The sequence below is a fragment of the Arachis ipaensis genome, chromosome B05 (assembly GCF_000816755.2).
Source record: "Arachis ipaensis cultivar K30076 chromosome B05, Araip1.1, whole genome shotgun sequence".
Lineage (NCBI taxonomy): Eukaryota > Viridiplantae > Streptophyta > Magnoliopsida > Fabales > Fabaceae > Arachis > Arachis ipaensis.
The window spans coordinates 115,322,366-115,327,849 of NC_029789.2; positions in this window are offsets into that span (position 1 = coordinate 115,322,366).

The window sequence follows — 5,484 nt, forward strand, 5'->3', positions numbered from 1 at the left end:
AGGGAGAAAAATATATAAATTAAATTAAAAGCATTAATATAAATAAAGCAAAGCAATCTTAAATCTGAAATACCTCAAATAATATTAAATAAAATATGCAGATGTTAACATGAAAAGTTCATAAGCCAATTGGGCAACATATCTAATACAAGCATTGAAGCATCTGAAAGTAAAAAGAGGAATATAAAGTAAAAGGAATATTAAACCTGGGATTGAGAGTCACTCCTACAACTAAGAGAAATCCTAAATCCTAATCCTAAGAGAGAGGAGAGAACCTCTCTCTCTAAAAACTACATCTACTCCTAAAATTGTGAATGTGAGAGCCTCCTCTGAATAGATGCATTCTCCCACTTTATAGCCTCTAATCTGTGTTTTCTGGGTCGAGAACTGGGTCAGAAACAGCCCAGAATTCGCTGGTCTCGAATTCAATCACGCTGGATTTCCATCACTGCGACGCGGTCGCATGGATCACGCTGTCTCGTCACTTAGCGTCAGGGGAACTATAGCATATTATATATCAAATCGAAGCCCCGGGCGTTAGCTTTTCAACGCAACTGGAACCGCGTCGTTTGGACCTCTGTAGCTAAAGTTATAGCCGTTTGAGTGTGAAGAGGTCAGGCTGGACAGCTTAGCAATTTCTCCAACTTCTTGTATTCCTTCCACTTTTGCATGCTTCCTTTCTATCCTCTGAGCCATTCCTGCCCTATAATATCTGAAATTACTTAACACACATATCAAGGCATCTAATGGTAATAAGAGAGGATTAATAATAAGCAAATGTAAGATCAAAGAAGCATATTTTTAATCAAAACACATAATTAGGAAGGAAATATAAAACCATGCAAATAGTATGAATAAGTGGGTAAAGAGTTAATAAAAACTACTCAATTGAGTACAAGATAAACCATAAAATAGTGGTTTATCATATATCAGACCTCCAGCTGCCACTACTAGCCGGCCTGCAGAACAGGCCGAAGATATTCCTTCTCCTTCCACATCACAAGCACCTTCAACAAACCAACTGCTCCATCAGATACTTGAGAGGTTGGACCGGCTTGACCGGAAGGGAAAGCAAAGGGAGCGCTGTAACAAGTGCCGATTTACATACCTCAAGGAGCTGCTTGTTGGTAACCACCCACCTGAAGAAAATTCAGACACCCCGGACTCCACTTTATTTACCAGCACAGGGAGCCATGACGGTCCTGATTGTGGAGATACTGCTACCAGCCCCCCTTTGTTCCTGACTGATGGCACCGAGGACGGTGCCAAGCTTTAAGTATGGGGAGGTCGGTCAGTACCTAACTTTCAGAGGTAATTTCTCTTTCTTAGCACCAATAAATTATTTATTTTTCTTTTGTTTAGGATAGGATAGATTGCATAGTAATAGATATTTGCATGCATGTTCTAATTGGTTGAAAAATAGTAAGTTTCTTTTTAAGACCCTATTTTTAAAAAATTTTACTAATTTAAATCAAAATTTTTGTGTTAAAATTGTTTGAAGATTGTAATTTAGAACATAAATGATAGCTAAGAACACACAACCCAGTAAGACTTGAGCTTAATTACATGGTTACATTATTTAACCATAAAAATTTTATTCTTGTGTGTTTGCTTATCTATGATTGTAATTTATTTTGTTCCATCCTATATGTCCAATGTTTAATATATTTATATGCATGCATATAATTGAGGCCATTATTTGATTATTAACTCACTTATCCTAAATAGCCTACCCTTCCATTCATCTTTATTAGCCACTTTGAGCATTTTTAATCCCATTCGTTCTATATTTTACCACATCACTAGCCTTAAACAGAAAAATAATTAAATACCCCAAATTGAATCTTTGGTTAGCTTAAGATAGAGATTGTGTGTCAATCAAGTGTGGGAAAATTGTGGGAACATGGGTTAACAAGGGAATGTGTTATATTTTTAAAATTGATAAAATATTGGGAATTTGGTTACCCACTCATGTGAAAACAGAAAGATTAAAAATCCATGTGCATTGATAATGTTATGTTTACTTTTATTTTTTTAAAAAAAAGAAAAAAAGAAAAAAAAATCCAAAAATATTAAATAAATAAATAAATGAATAAGGGAACAAAATTATCCCAAATGCTAAATAAAAGATCAATGCATATGTGATACAAGTTAAGAGCTTAAGGCCATTCAAAGATTCAATTTATAGCTCACTTAGCCATATATATATACCCTCACCTTTACCTTAGCCCCATTACAACCATGAAAAGACCTCATGATATTTGCATTGGTACATTAAATATTTGTTGATTGGTTAGGTGAAGAACAAAGTTTAGAAAGTATGACTAGAGAAGAGTAGAGTGATTACCCTATACACTTGAGAGATTAGAGTGCATATACACCATCAGTAAGGGTTCAATGCTTGATTCTATGTTTCCTGCTTTCATGAGCTATCTTCTTACAAGTTTACTTGTTTTTACTGTATAATTTGAATTAGTGGAATTTGAGTTATTTTTGTTTTGAAGAACTTATTTACTTTTAACCAAGTAGACAGAATCATCTTAGCATATAGCTGCATTCATATACATAGGTTGCATTCCATTGCATGAGTCTTACTTTTCTCTACTCATTTATTTTATCTCCTTAAGCTAAGCATGAGGACATGCTAATAATTAAGTGTGGGGAGGTTTGATAAACCACTATTTTATGGTTTATCTTATGTTCAATTGAGTGGATTCATCAAGTCTTTACCCACTTATTCATATGATTTGCAGGATTTTACAATTCCTTCCTAGTTTTGTTCTATGGTTGAAAATTTGCTTCCTAGAAACTTTAATTTGTGTATTTTAATTCTCCTTCATACCATTAGATGTCGTGATCCGTGTGTTAAGTGTTTCAGGCTTCATAGGGCACGAATGGCTTAAAGAATGGAGAGAAAGCTTGCAAAAATGGAAGAAACACAAGAAACTAAGGAGATGACCAGCGAGCATCGACGCGCACGCATGGCTCACGCGAACGCGCGATATGAAGAAATTTGCAGCGACGCGTGCGCGTGCGCGTGCGCGTGCCTAACGCGCACGCGTGAATTGAAGTTTGCACAAAGACGCGCACACGTGGATGACGCGTACGCATAACAAGGAAATTAGCCAAATGGCGCGCATGCGTGACTGACGCGTATGCGTGACATGCGCGATCTACAGAATTAACAGAAAATGCTGGGGCGATTTCGGGCCGAGTTTTGACCCAGTTTTCGGCCCAGAAACACAGACTAGTGCCAGGGGACGTGCAGAGACTCAACAGACATTCTCATTAGCATAGTTTTAGGTTTTTAGATCTGAATATAGAGAGAATTTTCTTCTTCCTCTAGGTTTTCTTTATATTCATAGTTTATGAGTTTTATGCTTTTGCTTTGGATATTGAAGAGTCATCACCTCCGTTGAAGATACTATTCTAGTTTGTTTCCTTACTCCCTATTTATTTATTCCATATTCTTAATTCTTGTTTAGAGTGGTAATTGGATTATTTTGGATTTATTAATGCAAAGGATTACTTTTATTTTTAATTAATTTTCAATCCCTATTTTATTTAATTTATCATGTCTTCTTCTTATATTTTTATGAGCATTATATTCATGTCAATGGAGTAGATTCCCTACTTGACATGGGGTCGATTAAGAGGAGACACTTGAGTTAGAATGCTCAAGTGATTAGTTAAATTGGAAGTTATTGGCTAATTCTGTATTTACTAACGCTAGACCTTCCCAAGGGAGAGGACTAGAATTTACGAATAAGAGTTAGCTCAATCACTTGACTTTTCTTTATTTAGTAAGGGTTAACTAAGTGAAAATAACAACCTCTTTATACTACACTTGAGAGAATTCCAACAGGGATAGAACTTCCAATTAATCATTCCTCCAGTCAAGGCTTTTATTTTGAATAATATAAATTCTTTTTAGTTTTCATTGCTTTAAATTTACAATAATTTATTTTCTGCCATTCACTCTCAAAATCTCTCGGAAAAAATTCCTGATTAATAAATTAGCACCCTTTTTAGCAACTCGTTGGGAGACGACCTGGGACTCATACTCTCAGTATTTGTATTCTAATTTTTGTGACACCTTTCGAAATTGATGAGGCAGATTTCAGCTGGTTAAGAGCTATACTCACAACGCTGTTTTCACATTGATTTCTTAATTGGCCGACTCCCGCCTTACTCCATCAAATTACTTTGAAGCTGTTATTCAAGTGAGTTAACTTTTTCAAGATTCAACAAGAATTCAAATAGAAAAAGAGTTATCTTTTAATATACTCTAATTCCTAAGATGAAGAACGAAAGCAATCCTTAAATATAAATTAATACATTAATTAAAGTAGAATGACAATAGTATTATTCCATCAAAATAAATAGAGCTCCTAACCTTAACAGAGGAGGTTTAGTTGCTCATAGCTCAAAGAAAATCAGGGTTTCAAAAGGTGTGTCAAGTACGGAATGAGGAAGAGAGAGAAAAAGGATCCCGAAAGACTGAATCTTTTCCCCTTTTATATCTAATCTAATTGATTTGAAATAAAAATAAAATAATAACTACTAAAAGCCCAAAAGATTGTGTTTTATTTTAATAAAAATAAAAATAAAATAAAATAATTATTAACTAAATCTAACTAATGAAGCTCCTTCCGTGGAGTCCAAATACGAACTACTGGCGCTAAACGAAGCTTCTGGCGCTAGCGCCAATCCAACTGTAGACTTGCACGTGTTACGAGGCGTCTGGCGCCAAACAGCCAGTATCGACGTTTAGCGCCAGCTTGACAGTATCAAATTTCTTCCTTTTTCTTTTGCATGAATTCTGTCAAATTTGTCCGAATTTTTTTTGAAATAAATAAAACCACAAAGCGCCTCAAAATAGCCTCCAAATAGGCTTCAAACACAGAAATCTAAATAAAACTCAATAAATTTATATATAAAATAATAAAAAAATAAAAAATATGCTCACACATCACATGCTTGTTATTCTTTATTTTAAGTATTATGGTTTTTTCTTATTTCTTTTATGTTCTTGTAGGTGTGAAGATAAAAAAACTAATAAAGAATGATCAAAATCCTAAAAAATCCCTTAAAAATGGTAAAAATGTTAGATTAGTGTCATCTCCTAATGCAAGAGAAAATATTTATATCTCAATTTTTAATTTTACTGTATCTTTAAAGTGTCATCTCCTACTAAAAAGAGAAGGCTTGTACAATTTGAAAAAAAAAAATGTTGAATCAAATATTGTATATGTCAGAAAAAATATTCATTTCTTAAATGATAAAAATGGTAAATGATTTTTTTTTTGTCATAATTGATATTTCAAACTTTAATATATTTTTAAATATATTTCTTCAGTAATAAATGTTGTATTTTTGGAGAATGAATTTTGCTGGTTGCTTGCAGCATGAAACATAGCAGTTCTCTTCGTTCATATATCTCACTTCTTGTGCTAGGGGTAACCCATTCAAGAATGAATCCAG